Source organism: Myotis nattereri (assembly GCF_964212035.1).
Source record: "Myotis nattereri genome assembly, chromosome: 14".
NCBI classification, from domain to species: domain Eukaryota; kingdom Metazoa; phylum Chordata; class Mammalia; order Chiroptera; family Vespertilionidae; genus Myotis; species Myotis nattereri.
The window spans coordinates 30,311,693-30,330,277 of record NC_138089.1 but is presented as its reverse complement, the minus strand read 5'-3'; the positions used below and the strand labels follow the sequence as shown (position 1 = coordinate 30,330,277).

Below are 18,585 nucleotides of genomic sequence, written 5' to 3'. Positions count from 1 at the left end.
CAGCCCCAGGGAGGGTCCGGTGTCTGGTTCCTACCCCCACCCTGCACCCAGGTAGCTGCTGTGATGGCCTTATCCATCATCCATGAAACACAAAAGGAAACAGAGTCTCCAGAAATGTAAAGGCCTTTCCAAAGTCGCAACCAGTAAGAAGCATAAGCAGAAGTTGATCCCCGTGTGTGTTTCACTAACACGCTGTTGGCCCAGAAATGCAAACCCAGGAGAGCAGGGCTGGGTATGGGGCTGGAAGAAACCCATCCATTAGGGGACTACAGTGCTCTGCCTCTTCCAGTATTGTTATTCCTTTCTCCCCTCCTCCTTTTCTCTCCTCCTACCATCCCTTTCTTCCTCCTTCTCCTCCAAGGCTTCTGGGGCCCCAATCAGCAGGAAGGGACCCAGGTGTCCCCACTCTGAGTGCTGACCATCCCTCCAAGGCCTGTCAGGAGACCCTGACCACTGGCTCATCCTGAAGAACAAGACAATCTTGTGCAGAGGTCACTGTGCTCCCCTAAGGACAGGTCACCACAGAGAAAATTCTGAGTGAGAAACAAAGGGGCCTGGGCAGAGGGCAGCACTTTGCTCTCTGCAGTCCATGAATGGCCTTCCCTGGCCTCCTTGGGTCCGCTCTCTTCTCGTTTCTTAAAAAGTGAAAGTTACCCCACAGTCTACCATCTATTAAACAAAATGTTTGTTCTTAGTCCTGCACACCATAATCCCAGCTCCCACCCTGCTTCCTCAGTGGGAAAAACAGGTGTTCCTGTCCCCAGCACTCCCTATTCTTCTGCAATCCCCACGCCATGTGCGTGCTCAGCTCTGTGCCTGCTGGGTGGCGGGGAGCCGGTGAACCTGGGCTCCCTGAGGGGCCAGGTGCTGCTCATTGAGAAGATGACCTGGCTCTGAGGCACAAGGGGTCCGACTACACCAGCGGTTCTCAACCTGTGGGTCGCGACCCCTTTGGGGGTCGAACGACCCTTTCACAGGGGTCGCCTAAGACCATCGGAAAACACATAGATAATTACATATTGTTTTTGTGATTAATCACTATGCTTTAATTATGTTCAATTTGTAACAATGAAAATACATCCTGCATATCAGATATTTACATTACGATTCATAACAGTAGCAAAATGACAGTTATGAAGTAGCAATGAAAATAATTTTATGGTTGGGGGTCACCACAACATGAGGAACTATTATTAAAGGGTCGCAGCATTAGGAAGGTTGAGAACCACTGGACTACACCCAGATGAACGACCTGCAGCAGCGCCTCGGGCTGGGGGACCTGGTTGTGCTCCGCTTCCCCTGCAACCAGTTCGGGCATCAGGAGAACACCAAGAACGAAGAGATCCGGAACTCTCTCAAGTACCAGTATGTCAGGCCTGGTGGTGGGTTCAAGCCCAACTTCACGCTCTTTGAGACGTGCGAGGTGAATGGCGCGCAGGTGCACCCCCTCTTTGTCTTCCTGCAGGAAGCTCTGCCCGCACCCAGTGACGACGCCACTGCACTCATGACAGACCCCAAGTTCATCACCTGGTCTCCCGTGTGTGTGCCACAATGACGTGGCCTGGAACTTCAAGAAGTTCCTGGTGGGCCAGAACGGCGTGCCTGTGCACAGGTACAGCCACTGCTTTCCCACCATTGACATCGAGCCTGCATAGAAGCCCTGCTGCCCAAGGGGCCCAGCAATGCCTAGGGCACCCCCACCCAACCCACCCAGCCATCTGGGGGCTTATCTATGAAGGTGTTGCCTCTAAACCTACACGGAGGAATGCCTGATGTCCAGCTAAATGCCCCCAGATGGGCCCTGGTCCTGTCCATCCCAACCTCCCCCTCCCATGCCATGGCTTTTCACAATAAACTGTCTGGTGTTGGCAGAAAAAAAAGAAAAGAAAAAAGAAAAAGAAGAAAAATAAAAGTCAAGAAGTGTGCGCGTGGACGTGTGCTTGCACAAAGGATAAAGGCCACGTTTAAATGCATCACAATGTTCCATAGAAGGGAATTCCAGTAATTTCTTCTTTAGACTTTGCTGTGCTTTCCACTGTTTGTACAAAGAGCCTGCATTACTTTTATAATTAGAAAATCCCTCCCTGAATATCTCTGGGTATCAGAGTGGATCGCACCTGCCATGCTCTGTCATAGTGCTACTTTTGGAATGATGAGATAATGCCCGAATCTGCCTGATCCACATCACCAGCTGAGGTTACAAACACCAGCACGTTTCTTTCGTTTTCCCAATTAATCACTTGAGCAGCTGCAAGCCTTGTTGTTAAGCAACACAGTGCCTGCACTCTTAGGCCTCTCTTTTGTGGCTAAGAATGGGATTCACTGCCCATTCTAAGAAACAAAGCAAATAGAAACAAACTCATAGATGCAGAGCTGATGGTTGCCATGTCAAAGTGCGTAGGAGGATGGGCAAAAAAGATAAAGGGGAATAGAGGTATAAATTGCTGGTTATAGAATTATCCAAATAAGTCACAGGGATGTGAGGAACAGCATAGGAAACAGAGTCCATAATATCGTAATAACTATATATGGTCACAGATGGCTACCAGACTTACCATGGTGATCACTAGGTATAAATTGCTGGTTATAGAATTATCCAAATAAGTCACAGGGATGTGAGGAACAGCATAGGAAACAGAGTCCATAATATCGTAATAACTATATATGGTCACAGATGGCTACCAGACTTACCATGGTGATCACTATATAAGATCTATAAACACCTAATTACTATGTTGTATACCAGAAACTAACGTAATATTGTGTGTCAACTATAACCTAAAAATATATTTTTTAAATGAATGGGTTCCACTACAAGCAACAGGAAATTCAACCAACAATGCCTTACACGAATGAGGTATATTTTCCTCCTATAATAAGAAACCCAAAGTTAAGCAGTCCGGGGCTAAAATGCTGCTCAGAGATATCCTCAAGGATCCAGGCTCCTGGCTCAGCAACCTTAGTTTGTGATTCATCCTTGTGGTCACAGAAAATCTGCTTCCTCTCCAGGCAAGGAGGGGGAAGAGCAAAGAGCAAAGGGTTTTGTCTTGTCACTTGAAATGGGAATTCTACCTACGTATATCCTAATGGCTAGCACTAGATCACATGACCACCTCTAGCTGCAAGGGAAGCTGGAAAGTTCACTTTTTACTTTCTATGGTAGAGAAAAGCAAGTTGTGAGTGGTTTTTAGGTATGCAAGCCCCCAAGTCTACCACATCACTGGAGTTTACTCAACTTAAGGGCTTCCTTTCCACTTCTGAAGGCCAGGTGGGGTGAGAGCTGAAATGTCTGACCTGTCCACAAGAAAGCCCAAATTTTCACTTGTCACTGTGTGGCTGCCTTGTGGGGTTGCTGTTAACAACTGGTCCCACACAATCAATTGACCCTTGTGCTCTTCGAGGTGATGCTGTTACCATGCCAGTTCCCTCCACAAGCCATGGTGGGAGAACAGTCAACAGAATGGAGCATAATTCATCAGCTCCCTCCCCTCTCGTAGAATGAAGATGACAAAGAAGCCTGCAACCCTGAGTGACACAGGCAGGTGGGCAGCTGACTGTACCACACAGCAATGGGGCTGGAGGAGGCACTGTCTATGTTGTCACTGGGGCATCTGAGACTCCAATCCTAAATTGAAAAGCAGCCAGAATCCTTGATAACTGGACCTCATGCCCTCTCCTGGATTCCAGAAAAGAGGACAGGCCACATGCTGGTTGCTGAGAGCCTGCTGGGATGAACTCAGGCTGATTCAATGAGGAGAACCTCTCTCTCCCTCTAATAAGAAAATCATATCTAATGAGGAGGAAACTTTGGAACCATTTCTAGGACCCAAAAGCACTTTTTAAATTAAGATGCTGTCTGTAAAATGATAAGAAAACTGAATATTCGAGTTTTTTAACTAAGCAAAGAGCTTTTGTTCAGCTGATTGACAAACAGAGGTGAAGGTCCTCAGTAAGAGGAGACAGACCACACCCTGCTCTGTACTGAGGTGCCTGATTCCCTTTTGAGTGTTTCAGAGCTTATCTTTACTCACCTAAGTGGCAGCCGTTATCTGTATAGATGTCTAAGTGTGAAACTTGTTTAAGAAAGTTGTGGAATGCCATAAAATTTGTAAGAGTAGGAGATACTCATAGTTCATTAATTGCATTTATGACTTATCATAAATTGAGATGTTGAGATGTTAACTCAAAATGAACATTTAAAAATTCTTTTCCTGACTCTCTGGGTTTTCCAAACCATAAAATCCCAGCAGTCTTCGTTTCTGCAATGGGCAATTATAATTTGTGACTTTCCTTCTGAAGAAGTTTATAGTACATTTAAACAAAATTAAGAGTGCTTCCACTACTTTTTAGATCTAAACACAATGCAGAGCTTGTTAAAAAGGTCCTTCTTGTTACTATTCTACTGCCTGATTCGAGCTATATTTGAATGCTTTAATGTAGCGCTAAACCAGACAGCTTTAAACATGCGATCTCTCCTGCATCTCTACCCCTTCCGTGTGGTCTGTGTGGTCGGGTGGAGGTCCTGGGTGGAAGGCTGACTCTGTGATGGTGGGAGAGGAAGACAGGTTGCCAGGGCAAGAAGCTTCTGAGGGTACCCATCACACCTCTCCACACAGCCTCTCTCCCCAACTGCTGACTGGCTTCCTCTACACCAGGAAATAAGTTTTTATTCTGCAATTAGAGAAGGCAGTGATTTAAATTATTCATTTAAAGAAAATTGTGATGAAGTTAGGGGAGAAAGAATTCAACACTCAACTTGTATAAATTCCAAATAAGGTGGATTGCTACTGAATGTTGTATCCTTCCAAAATTCAAATGTTAAATCTTAACCCACAATGTGATGTTATTAGGAGTTGGGGCCTTTGGGGGTTGTTAGATCATGAGAATGGAGCCCTCCTGAATGGGATTAGTGCTTTTGTAAAAAGGATCCCAGAGAGCTCCTTCCCCCACTCAACAACGGGAGGACACAGTGAGAAGGTGGCCATCTATGAACCAGTAAGCAGGCCCTCCCCAGACACCAAATCTGCCAACACCCTGATCTGGGGCTTTTAGCTCCAGAACTGTGAAAAATAAATTTCTGTTGTTTATATGGTATTTTGGTACAACATACACACATGGTCTTTTTCTAGTCCCCACAAGCCTATTAGGTCAGCAGTATTCATATTCTCATTTTACAGACAAGGACCCCAAAGCTTAGAAATATTCAGCAACTCTCTCCAGGTCCCAGAGCAAGTAAAGAAAGAGTAGGGATTTGCTCTTAGCCCCATGCTCGGACCCTGAGAAATGGTATAGGAAATAGCAAATGCAAACAGATCCTGTCCAGGCTGGGTGTGCAAGTTCTGAGAAGGTACAAGATGAGTGGTTGTACCAACATTCTGTGTCTGCTTCCATACTCATGATACCTGATTAAGAAATGCTTTTCATGCATTTTCATTTGAATGTCATTCAAAGTTGCAACCATGGAGGTGACTGATTACTTTGTTTGCCTAGCCCCGTGGTCGGCAAACCGCGGCTCGCGAGCCACATGTGGCTCTTTGGCCCCTTCAGTGTGGCTCTTCCACAAATTACCACGTGCGGGCACGCGCGTACAGTGCGGTTGAAACTTCGTGGCCCATGCGCAGAAGTCGGTATTTTGTGGAAGAGCCACACTGAAGGGGCCAAAGAGCCGCATGTGGCTCGCGAGCCGCGGTTTGCCGACCCCTGGCCTAGCCTGAGTCTCCTGAGAACAGAGCTTCCTCACCCACCCAGCTGCCCTGGAAGGCCTCCTCCCTGACCCACAAAGAGGAAGTGATGAGGTTAAGGTGGGATTCTTTCTTTTCTCTTGGTTTCACCATTGAAATCCAAAACTGAGATGGGAAAGACAATAAATTTCCCCATGTTCTCAGTTCAGGAAGTCTCGGCAGTGGGGGCAGCATTCCTCGCCGGGGCCTTCAGTTCCAGGGTTCCACTACTCACCTCACCCTTGCCACCCGCACCCACGCCCAGTCAGTGGAAGAAGAGATATGAATGCAACCTGTGGGGTCCTCAGCTTTGGGACATGCACAGTGATCACAGAGAGAGGCTGATCCATGCCCAGCTTTTGCACTTATCTCCTGCGCTGAGACTGGGGCAGAGGAAGGATTTTGCTCTACCTTGCTAACTTCTTTCAGCTGGTCTAACTGTTAAATCTACATGAGACAAATTAACAAAGGAAAATAACCAAGTGTAATTACATACATGCATTTGGGAAACCCACATACATAGATGGAGACCCCACATACACGAGAGGTTCAGAGACAGAAAGGTAAAATGAGTTATATATGGGTTGGCAAAAGTAGGTTTACAGCTGCGTGTACATGAAACACAGTGTGTTCTTGTATTACTATTTATTAATTATTGTATTGTTTTCCAGTCAAACAACTGTAAACCTACTTTTTCCTACTGCTGTGTTTGACATGCTGAGCTAAATATGAGGGAAGGCACCTGAGGTTTCAGAAGGGAGGAAGGTTATTCACAGGATGATAAGAAGAGCAGATGTTCAGTAATTAGAAGTTTTCCCTGCCCTATAGGTAGGTCATAAAAAGTTATTTCTTGTAATTACTCTTATTATGGGCAAGGCCTCCAATTTAAAATCTTTAAGGGAGAGGTAAAAGTTTAATCTGGCCTGGCCGGTGTGGTTAAGTGATTAGAGCGTCAGCTTGTGGACCAAAGGATCTCGAGTTCGATTCCTGGTCAAGGGCACATACCTAGATTTCAGGTTCGATCCCAGTCCCCAGTCAGGGCTCAAGCAGGAGGCAACCAGGCAACCAATCTCAATCTCTCTCTCTCTCTCTCTCTCTCTCTCTCTCTCTCTCTCTCTCTCTCTCTCTCCTCTCTCTCTCCCCTTCCTTACCTCCCTCCCTCTCTCCCTTCCACTTTCCCTAAAAATCAATGGAAAAAATATCCTCAGGTGAAGATTAACAAACTAAAAAAATAAATAAATTTAATCAGGGCATGCAGGGTCTCCATTGCTTTCAGCTCAAAATAATCCACATGTCAAAGTAGCACATCTTGGGGAAACCTGCTCTGAACCCCTTCAAGACCAAGGGAGGAGATTCTATTAGGAGTGACCAAAGCTGCAGGCCTCTACAGGAAGGGGCTATGAGGTGGGTTGCCTGGGCAGGGTCTCCGGGTTGGTGGCAGAAACCATCAGGTGGAGCCAGGTCTCCAACACCAGGGAGTGTACAGTGAGTAGGTCGCTCAGGTCCTCAAAAGGATTCAGTGATGCACCCCCAAGAAAGCCTGCATTTGGGTGTTCTCCATAGAGAAGCCTTAACAGCAGTTGTGTGGATGGACAAACCAGCACTGACCAACAGAAAGGCCTGCAGTCTTCCTGCCAAGTGAGGAGACAGGTGCCCTCTCATGCCCCACCAGACAAGCCAGAACTTAGAACAGAAAAGAAGAGGGGGTTATTGTTAGAGGCAATGTTGGACCTTGGTTCTTGAGATCAGCCAAAAAATAATTCAGGGCCAAGAACTCCTGTGCAAGGGAAAGTTTATTTAGCATGCAAAGTTTAAGTACATTTGAAGAGGAGATTCAAGCAGGTTGCTCAGTGAGCTGCCTTGGCCTTTTAGAAAGAAAGTCAGAGTCAGAAGAAGTGAGCCAGCTAGGCTGCATGGACTCAGAAAACAAGTGATAGAGGCAAAAGAAGGGCCCTTGAAGAGAAGTTCAACAAGTTAGCCCAGGATAAGTTGCCACTGCAAGTTTCATCTGAACCCTTAAAGATTAGGAGAAAGAAAGCAGATACATGCATGAAAAAAGAAGGGGGGGCATGCTCCAGGGAGAGCGAGCACTGGGTCATTTGTCTTGAGGGTTTTTATCTGTGTTCTCAAGATGGGAATTTTAGGGGAGGTCTCAGGAGAGTATCTCAATAGAATATTCATCAGTTTTCCAAGTGTCCTTTCATAGGCTGATGCATCAAAATGAGCATATAGGGTCAGGGTCGAGGTCTCTACTGATTGGTTGGTGCTAGGGTAGTGGGTCATTGGCCATTAAACTGGTCCTGATGTCAGCCATGGTGTCACTATCTGGTTTCGCTGCTTTTCTGGGGCTGGATCTGAAACACAAGTGAGGCCTAGGTGTTATCTCTAGTTTGACCAAAACTTTGTCTCTGTGATCAACAGACCTGAGGCTTTGTTCCTAAGATTATTTGATGCTGATCAGAACCTGGTTGTCCTGAGGGCTTAATGTGTAAAGGGGTGGCTGTGCAAGGGAGAAGGAGGCAGGTGAGTCAGGGTGCTGGATGAGGCCAGTTTGAATTCCCTATTGTCTCAGTTTCCCCACTCCATTTGCCAAGGAATTTTCCTAGCTTCTTACTATCCTGCCCTCATTATGCCTGATAACATAGCTCTGAGAGGGAAGGCGAGTTTAGAATCAGACATGAATTTGCATTTTTTAAGGGAACAGGATTGAGTCTTTAATACTGAAGTGAGATACTTCTAATATGTACAAGTAGCTGAAAAGTTGCATAACCTAGTTCAGATGTTGATGAGGGGACAGCGAATGACACCCGCAAAGAAGGGGAGGTCAAGAGAGCGCAGCCTGAAAGCAGCTATTATAAAAAGTAATTTTTACATTTCAAAGTTGAGATCCTGTGATGTCCACTTCACACTCACTAGGATGATTACAACTAAAAAAAATCATAGTAAGTGTTGACAAGGATGTGGACAAATCAGAACCTTCATTCCTTATTGGTGGGAATGTAAATGGGTAGCCACTTTGGAGAACAGTGTGGAAGTTCGTCAAAAAGTTAAACATACAGTTATCATTTCACACACAAATTTCACTCCTAGGTGTATTATGCCCAAAAGCATGAAAACATGTCCACACAAAAACTTGAATGCAAATATTCATAGTATTATTACTCATAATAGTTAAAAAGTGAAAACAACCGAAATGTCCACTAACAGATGAATGGATAAAGTTGTTAGATCCATATAATGGAATATTACTCAATCATTAAAAGGAATGACATACTGGTGCTAAGCATGGGTGAAACTTGAAAACTTTAAGCTAAGTGCAAGAAGCCAGTCACAATACGTCACATATTATATCATTCCATTTATAGAAAATGTCCAGAATGTATAAATCAGTAAAGATCAAAAGTATACTATTGGTTCCCTAGAACTAGAGGAGTTTGAAAGTAACAGCTACAGGATGCAGGGTTTCTTTTCAGGGTGATGAAATGTTCTAAAAATGGTAGAGGTGGTGGTTGAACAATTCTGTAAGAATTATTCACTCCTACACTATAAATAGGTAAATGATGTGGTGTGTCAATTATGTCTCAATAAAGCTGTTAACAGAAAGAAAAACAAAAAAAAATGGTGACATATAGAAGACAACAACCAGACAGAAACAGAGAAGCAGTTCTGCAGCTGGACAGCTCCGGCCTGGAACTGTGCCTGCCCCCACGCAGAGTGTGCCCTGGCCATGTGGACAGCACCGCCCCGGAGGTGTACCCTCAGGGCTGTGGACACCTGTACCAGAAACCAAGATGCAGGAGACGATGAGAGCTTTCTCCTGCATCCCACTGGGTTTCCGCAGCAAATCAGCTGCTCTCTCTGAGCCTCAGCTCTATTACCTATTCCCCTCTCAATGTGCCGCCAGCATGATCAAGCCTGTCAGACAGGCAGAATCTCAGGTCATGTCCCGGAACTACCGAACCAGAATCTGTGTTCTGTTAAAGTCTAGCAAGCACTGGCTTACACTGTGGAAGTTAACAACACCTTCTACAAGAGGGTTTTGTGAGAATCCATATTAATAGTAATTACTTCCATTTACCTGACACCCTCTATGTGCCAGATACTGAGATAATATAGAGAGCGCCTAGTTTATTGCCTGCACATAGTAGGTGTTCAATGTGTGACGGTTATTGCTTAAAAGAGCCTCACTGGGGAGGAGGAAAGAGCACAAGTATTGGAATCCATTCTTCATATGGACTCTGGCCTTCTGCAAACTGAAACCTTGGGCACCTCAACTTGCTCTTCTGAAAACTGGCCTTACCTCACTTGGTGGTTGTGAAGATTAAGCAAGAAGACGTGTCCAGTGGCCACCTCATACCTAGCAGCCCAGAGGAGTCCAGCAGATGTTCAGTCATTTCCTCCTCCCCCTACAACAGATGGCACAGCATGTCACTGCAGAAGTGGCCCAACCATCTTGAATGTTACTCAGTCCCACCTCTTTCTATTATCCATTCATGTATCCAGGGAGCAAATTCTTCCTGTGCGCCTACTATATGCCAGATGCTGTGCTTGGAGCACAGACATTGCAGCTGTGATCCCTGAGGGTCATGAAACCCTGTCTGGCCTTGAAGAGAGAATAAAACAGACCTGTTTATCCACCTGCTTTGAGAGCTGTAGAAACAAAGCCCATTTCCTCTCAGCAGCCATCTGAAACAATTAGTCTCAACTCCCAACCCTAATGTGCTTCCACACTGTGAAAAAGGGCTTTTTCAAGGGGGGCACGAGACATAAATTAGTATAATAATGCAATTAAAATGCATTTTCCTTCCACTTATTTAAATTACTCTTTTTTACATCTCGAGAAAATGCATCCTTCCTTGGAGGTATTTAAGGAGATTCAAAGAGGCTGTTGAGATGATGCAAGAAATGCTGCAAACAGAAAACACAAATACCTTCCCTGCAAACCAGGAAGAGCCCCCTCCCTGTGATGCCTGTCCGTGTCTACAAAGGCTCAGCCCTCCGGGCTCCACAGAGGCCCTTGGGCAGAATTTCCCCAGATCTGACCACTGCCCTCTCTGTGAACACTCATTTGTTCATTCATTCACTCAACAGGTTTGTTCTGGTTTTTTTGTTTGTTTTCTGCACCTCCCCCATGCCTGGCACTAGGAATAACCTCATGAATAGGACATAGTGCCCACCTTCAAGGGGACTGTCTAGGAGGAAGGCAGCCATGCCAAAAGGCGTAGGACCCAGGCCACCAGTGCTGTGACAGATGGGAGCACAGAGAAGGGGCTCCACCAACCTGGGCATGTTGGGGGGGTGAGGGGAGGGGGAAGGGGGCTGGGCAGAATGGGTGATCCTTGAGCTGAGTCCCCAAGAATGAGAAGGCATTAACCAGACTGGGGGAGGGGGAAGGGGTCCTCTAGGGTGGGTTGTCAGAGTGAACAGCAAGGACAAGGGCTTGGAGTGTGGGAGCGCACAGAGCTCTTTGAGATTAGCAGACAGGGAGTGAGACAAAGGGCAACAGAAGCAGGGACTCAAACTCACCAGACCAGAAGGGTCTAGAGTAGTGGTTCTCAACCTTGGCTGAACATTAGAATCACTTGGGAATCTTTTTAAAATCCTGATTTCTGGGCCTCATCCTCCGGAAATTCTGTTTCTTTGTTCTGGGGTGAGGCCACAACATTAGTAACAAAGAAACAGAATTTCCGGAGGATGAGGCCCAGAAATCAGGATTTTAAAAAGATTTCCAGGTGATTCTAATGTGCAGCCAAGGTTGAGAACCACTGGTCTAGAGCGTGAGGACTTCGTCCTGAGAGCCTTAGGAAATTAGCGTGAGCCTCCAGGTAGTAGAGGCTGAGAATACAGAAACCCAGAAATCACAAGGTGAAGGCAGACCCAGGCAAGGACACAGCAGGGATCCATGACCCCCTGCAGAAAGCCTTGATGGGTATCCTGAGTTACTGGTTTGGGGTCGCCATCTGCTGGCAAGATTTCTTCAATGCAGCCAGTTCTATCAATGTTCAAAGAGAGAATAACTACCTTTTAAAAACAGTAACAGGCACAGGGAACTTCCTTTACCAAATTAGTGTAACACTTATTACAGAAAGAACATTATTAGAGTTTCATTCAAAATTCAAAGAAAAGAACATATGAGAGCCGTGGGTTCAAATCCCAGCTCTGCCACTTATTATGTGGAAAATCACTTCACTTCTCTTAGCTTTGTTTTTAACATCCGTAAAGATAATATCTAACTCACCATTGTTGACAGGAATAAAAGATACCAAGTGTGTAAAGAGAAATCCAACAGATACTAGGTTAGGGTGGTGGAAAGCCATTGTGACATACGGCCACATCCTCCACCTGCCGCTCCCCCTCCTCCTCCTTCTGCTCCTCCTCATCCTCATGCTCCTCATCCTCCTCAACCTCCAACTCCTCCTCTTTCTCCACCCACCTCCTTCAATTCTTTCTCCTCCACCTCCACCCCACCTCATCATCACCATCCTCTACTTCCACCTTCTCCTCTCCATCTCTTCCACCTCCTCCCCATACATAATATGTGATTCCATGTATATAAAATCGAAGCACAGAGAAAACCACTCTGTGGTAACAGAAGTGAGAACAGTGGCTACCTTTGGGGCAGGTACTGGCAGAAGAGTACAGGACAGAGGCTGCTGGGGAGCTGAATAGGTGTGTGCACTTGGCAACAATTCATGGCGCTGTTTACTTCATTTTGACTGGCATAAACCAAGGGAAGTAAGTGCCATATCCACCAAAAGATTTTACAAGAATGTGCATGGTGTCTTTATTTATAATAGTTCCAAATTAGAAACAATCCAAACGCCCTTCAATAAAAAAATAAACTAAGGTATATTCACACAATGGAATATTCCACAGCAATAAAAAACAGCATACTATGGCTATATATATATCTACATTACAATTCATGGTTGAAATCTCAGACATTATGTTAAGTGAAAAAAGGCAGACACAAAGGAGTGCATCATATATACAGTCAGGCCCTGCAAAATGACATTTTGGTCAATGAGAGACCACATATATAAATATGCTCCCATCAGTATATATAAAAGCCTAAGCAACCGTTCGACCATTCAATCAGTAGCTATGATGCACACTGACCACCAGGGGGCAGACGCTCAATGCAGGAGTGGAAACCACAGGCATGGAAACATGGAACAGACTGATAAATCTCAGAGGGAAGGAGGAGGGGGGGAAGGCAGGAAGAGATATTAACCAAAGGTTTCATATGCGTACTAGAGGCCCAGTGCATGGATTCATGCACTGGTGGGGTCCCTCGGCCTGGCCTACTCAGATATCTCTCCCTGGGGTTGCTTGGCTGGTCGGAGCAAGCCTGCCATTGTGTGGGGCAGACATTTGGAGGAATTCTGAACAGAGTTCTTGTCATGGAGCATCAAAGAGCAGGGACATCCCTTTGGACAGGGAATATGTAGGGGCTGTGCATCAGTGACACTCAGGGCAAAGGGACTGGTGCAGGGTATGGCCGCCGGGGTTCCCAAAGCCCATCCTGGGACCTCTAGGCACCTGTAGAGTCCAGGTTAGGAGCTGCTGTGGCACCTGCCCATATAGACAGAAAGTCCGTGTGATACAGGTCAGATAAGGCAGAAAGAGGAGATGGAAAGAAGGGAAGGCAGTTCTGTTCCCACCAGAGGGAAGGCTAAAGGGATGATCTGGGAGCCCTGGGAGTTCCTGGCAGAGTGGCTCAGGTGACAGGAGGCCTCTGCAGAAACACTCAGGAAGGACATCAGGCTGTGATCCCCAAAGGCCCCAGGTAAAGGTGACTGACTACCGGCTTCTCTGCACGTTTCATCAACTCCCACACAGGGCTCAGGATTCCTTCTTAAAATAGTAAAATAAAGAAAAAAATTTTAAAGTGAAAAATGGTAAAATAGTAACTTTACAGTGGAGAAAACTGTTGGATATCACCTTAATCAAATAATTATCACAAATTGTCATCAGTTGACGCATGATGTTACACACTGAGATGCAAACAATACTTTGTAGTACTCCTACAAAAAAAGTGCATAACGTCAAACAGGCCCAGATGGCATGGCTCAGTGCCTGAGCATCAACTTACGAACCAGGAGGTCATGTTTCAGTACCCGGTCAGGGTACATGCCTGGGTTGCAGGCTCAATCCCCAGGGGAGGGGTTATGCAGGAGGCAGCTGATCATTGATTCTCTCTCATCATTGATGTGTCTATCTCTCCCTTCCTCTCTGAAATCAATAAAATATATTTTTTTTAAAGTGCATAACTCAAGCCTAGCCATGAGGAAACATAGGACAAATTCAACATGAGCGACATCTACAAAATAACTATCCTATAGTCTCCAAAATGTACTAGTAAATGTCATGAAAGACAAAGGAATCTCTAAGGGACTATTTCAGATTAAAGGAAATCTAAGAGCAATAACAACTAAATACAGCTTGAATTCAGTTATGGGCCAGAAAAAAATAATGCTATAGAAGACATTGGGACAGCTAGCAAAAAAGTGGAATGTGAACTGTGCCAAAGAGTCTAACCGTTAGATAAATATTAAATTTCTTGAATTATTAAATTCCCTCTGGTTATGTAAGAGAGGGCCCTTATTCTTAAGAAACAAATACTAAGTTAGAAGGGGCATGATACCTGAAACCTACTCTCAAATGATTCAAAGGGGAAAATATTTAAAAAGAAAGACTTTTTCCAACTTGGGCCCAGCATAATGGCTCTTGCAAAGAAGGGTGGCGAGAAGAAGGGCCGTTCTGCCATCAACGTGGTAGTGAGCAGAGAATACACCATCGACGTTCACAAGCACATTCATGAAGCGGGTTTCAAGAAGTGTGGCCCCTCGGGCACTTAAAGAGATCCAGAAACCTTCCAGGAAGGAGATGGGAACTCCAGATGTGTGCATGGACACCAGGTTGAGCAAAGCTGTCTGGGCCAAAGGAATAGCAATGGCCACAGTGTATCCAGGTGCAGTTGTCCAGAAAACATAATGAGGATGAAGATTCACTAAACAAGTTCTGTGTGTTGGTCACCTGTGTACCTTTTACCACTTCCAAAAATCGACAGTTAAAGTGGATGAGAACTAACTGCTGATTATCAAATAAAGTTATAAAACTGCAAGAAAGAGTCCTGGCCAGTGTGGCTCAGTTGGTTGGAGTGTGTAGGAGGCAGCCCATCAATGATTCCCTCTCATCATTGATGTTTTTATCTCTCTCTCCCTCTCCCTTCCTCTCTGAAATTAATAAAAATATATCTTAAAAAAAATTTTTAAGTAAAGGTGAGTTCTACCTAACTTTCAAGGAACAGATATTTTAAACTCCCCACCATTATTCTTTGAAATTATTGTAACTGATATCAAAAGCATAGATAGATAAGATAACCAAGGACCCATCGCACTCATTCACATACATACAAAAATCAAAAACAAAATATTGGCAACCTGAATCTAGCAATTTATGAAAAAGATAATATATTCATTACCAAATTGAGTTTATCCTAGGAATTCAAAGTATTTATATATATAAAACCCTAATATGCAAATAGACCAAACAGTGGAACAACCAAACAACCAGTCGCTATGACATGCGCTGACCACCAGGGGGTGCGCACAGATCATGGCAGGAGCCTGCAGCAGGTGGCAGAGCATGGCACATGGCGAGCCTCAGCAGTGGCAGGATGGTGAAACAGGTGAGCGGGGGGCGCCAGACCAAGGCAAGGCACTGGTAGCTGTCATCGGGCGAGCCTCTGGTGTTTACTGAAAATTCTTTGCTCCCGTGCGCCATGGTCCCACCAGGTGCTCACACCTGATGCCGTCACCGGCCCCGCTCACACCCGCTGCCAACACTGGCCCCAATCACTCAGCGCCATCAGGGGGTGCGAGCAGCGACTGCCAGCCCCGATCGCCCCTCAGGACTTCTCCACCTCCTGAGGTGCCGCTGCTCACACCCACTGTCAGCGATGGCCCCACTCACACCCACTGCCGGCGCCAGAGCTGCCGCTCACACCCACTGCTGGTGCCGGGCGCCGGTCCCAATCACTTGGCACTGACAGTGGGTGCGCGTGGCGGCTGCCAACCCTGATCGCCCCTGAGGGCTTCTCCACTTCCCCCTGCTCCTGAGGGGTGATCAGGGCATCTTCCGCTGCTCGCACTCACTGACAGTACCAGTCCTGCTCACACGTGCTGCTGGTGCCGGCAGCAAGTGTGAGCGGGGCTGGTGCTGTCAGCACATGGGAATGGCGGTGGTAGGAGAGGGCTGCCTGCAGACAGGGGGTCAAGGGGCTATGACAGGAGGGGACAGGCAGGAGGCAAAGGATGGGCTGAGACCCACCCCTGTGCCCACCACAGCCTCTTGGCCCACAGTTCCTTTCAAGGTGCACGAATTCATGCATTGGGCCCCTAGTATTTAATGTTAGAACCCTCAAATCTGTAGCCAGTTATTCAGAAGTGAGGGTGGCCCTGGAAATGCCCTAGCCCAGTGGTCGGCAAACTGCGGCTCGCGAGCCACATGCAGCTCTTTGGCCCCTTCAGTGTGGCTCTTCCACAAAATACTGACTTCTGCGCATGGGCCACGAAGTTTCAATCGCACTGTACATGCGCTCCCGCACGTGGTATTTTGTGGAAGAGCCACACTCAAGGGGCCAAAGAGCCGCATGTGGCTCGCGAGCCGCAGTTTGCCAATCACTGCCCTAGCCTATGGCTGGTGTCTGAAGTGGGGGTCAGTCTGTGGAGCATTGTACTATTTTTTTTTTCTTTTCCTTTTTTTGGAGCACAGTACTCTTAACCTATGAAGTCTGGCCTAACTCTCGGTAGCTAGTGTCAGAAGTTGTTGCAGCAATTAACAAATAAACCAAAACCTAACAGTAAATGGTCATATAATAAAAAAAAAAAGGAAAAAAGGAAGCGGGGGCAGGGAGGAAGAAAAAAAGATGGTCTGGAATAGCACAGAAGCTAGACTTCTCTAAATGTACCTTGTTTTATGGTATTAGAAACAAGACAACAGCCTGGTTGGTTTGGCTCAGTGGTTACAGCGTTGGCCCAAGAACCAAAGGGTCTCAGGTTCAATTCCCATTCAAAGGCACGTAACTGGGTGCAGGCTCGATCCCTGACTGCTTGCAGAAGGCAACCAGTCGATGTGTCGCTCTCACATCAATGTTTCTCTCTGTGTGTCTCTCTCCCTCCTTTCCACTCTCTCTAAAAATCAATGGGAAAATATTCTCAGGTGAGGATTTACATAAATAATAACAACAACAATTAGGATTTCCCTACTGTTACCACTTCTCAACAACATTAGTTCGAGAATAATCAGTAGAATAAGAAAAACAAATAAGCGATATAATGATTGGAAAGAAAAAAAAATAGGAGTTAATTTTCTCAAATGAAATGATTGAATACATAGAAACCTAAAAGTAACAATAAATTATTAGAATAATTCTCAGAATAACTAAGAGTTTAGCAAATGAATGATAAAGAAAACAAAATGGTATTTACCCTCAAAGGGTAGAGAGAGGATTCCATGGGAAAAGGACACAGGTAGCATTCGAAAGTTCTGGCAATGTCCAATTTTTTATGATGGATGGTGGAGCAAAGATCATTTATTATTTCACATGTCCTATAATACGTGTGTATTTGTGTGATTTTGTTCATATGAAATATTACATAATAATTAAAAGCAAATAAAATTAATAAAAAAATAAAAGCAAGTAAAATTAATTTATTTCCTATTTTCTGGAATTTCTAAAGTATAAAACATATGGCCACATCTGTTGGGGATATCATAGAGATAATTCTTTCTTTGACTGAGAAAATCCTAACTTGCTCTTGAATGTCATCTGTCATTTTCAAAAGTCCTCTAACAACCATTATGTTGCCAGATTATTGCCATGTAAACTTGGAGTTGCCAAATATTCAGATATTTAGAAAAGAGCTGGAAATAAAAACATTTTGATGAAACTATTTTGAGGCACTGTACGCATCAACACTGCGAAGGCCACACAAAGGACATCTAGCTGTACAGGCTGCCAGGTTATGACCTCTGTTCTAGACTCACAGTCCTATAGAAGCAGCCTTCCACCCTGAGTGAGTAGGTCATTCCCTTTTAGAAGAGGCCTGAGTTCTCCAATACACCTCACTACTCCCCAGTCTCACATCCTGCTGGCTTCATTCTTCTACAGTTCCTGTTGGGCCCAGCAGGTGGCTGAGTTTGCCACCGCCTCTGCCAGAATGGGACACTGAGAAGAATCTGACTGTATTTCTCTTGATTGACCATCAGAGGGCAGGCATGGAAAAGAAGAGGAGAAAAACCACAGCTTTTGCTACCACGGGTGCTTTCCAGGAAAGGAATCCAGGGATTGACCATGAAAATCATTTTACCTGTTTAGAATTTAGAAGTATTCTGCAAACATAAGGTGTGAGAATGGCAATGTTCATGTCTTGCTAGAGCTGATCAAAATCCATCATGCTCTGTCAACCGTGACTGCCTTGTTCTGGTTAAAGAAAGGACATTCTAACCTGGCTAGGAGTTCCATCCCCCTCTCCCTGGGACATTCTAACCTGTCTGGGAGTCAACCTTCGAATGCGGTCCATGTTCATTCAAGAATTGCCTATTATCATGGAAAGTTTAACAACCTTGTTGCCCAAACAATAGAGTCCCACCCCAGCTTGCATAGCCTGCTTCCCCAGGCCTGTAATCCCTCCTTCCCCATGTAATTTTTGTCTTACCCTATACAAGCAGCTGGTTTTGGGGGGGCTGCAGAGTAGATTTTTGTGGATGACCTGCTGCTCTCCCATACTGTCAGCTGTATTGGAATAAACGCTCATATGATTCAACCCTGTCTCTGCTGAATTGGCTCACTAGTGAT

At 45.5% G+C, this 18,585-nt stretch overlaps 2 pseudogenes across 2 annotated transcripts; both read left to right on the top strand.

Annotated features, from left to right (window-relative positions):
* Positions 1–825: 825 nt before the first annotated feature.
* LOC308530067 (glutathione peroxidase 1-like) lies at positions 826–1,690 on the top strand (annotated as a pseudogene). Its single transcript has 2 exons — positions 826–907; positions 1,224–1,690. The product of its transcript is annotated as a glutathione peroxidase 1-like (transcript).
* Positions 1,691–14,443: 12,753 nt separating this feature from the next.
* LOC308529378 (large ribosomal subunit protein eL31-like) lies at positions 14,444–14,820 on the top strand (annotated as a pseudogene). The gene has a single exon. The product of its transcript is annotated as a large ribosomal subunit protein eL31-like (transcript).
* Positions 14,821–18,585: the final 3,765 nt, after the last annotated feature.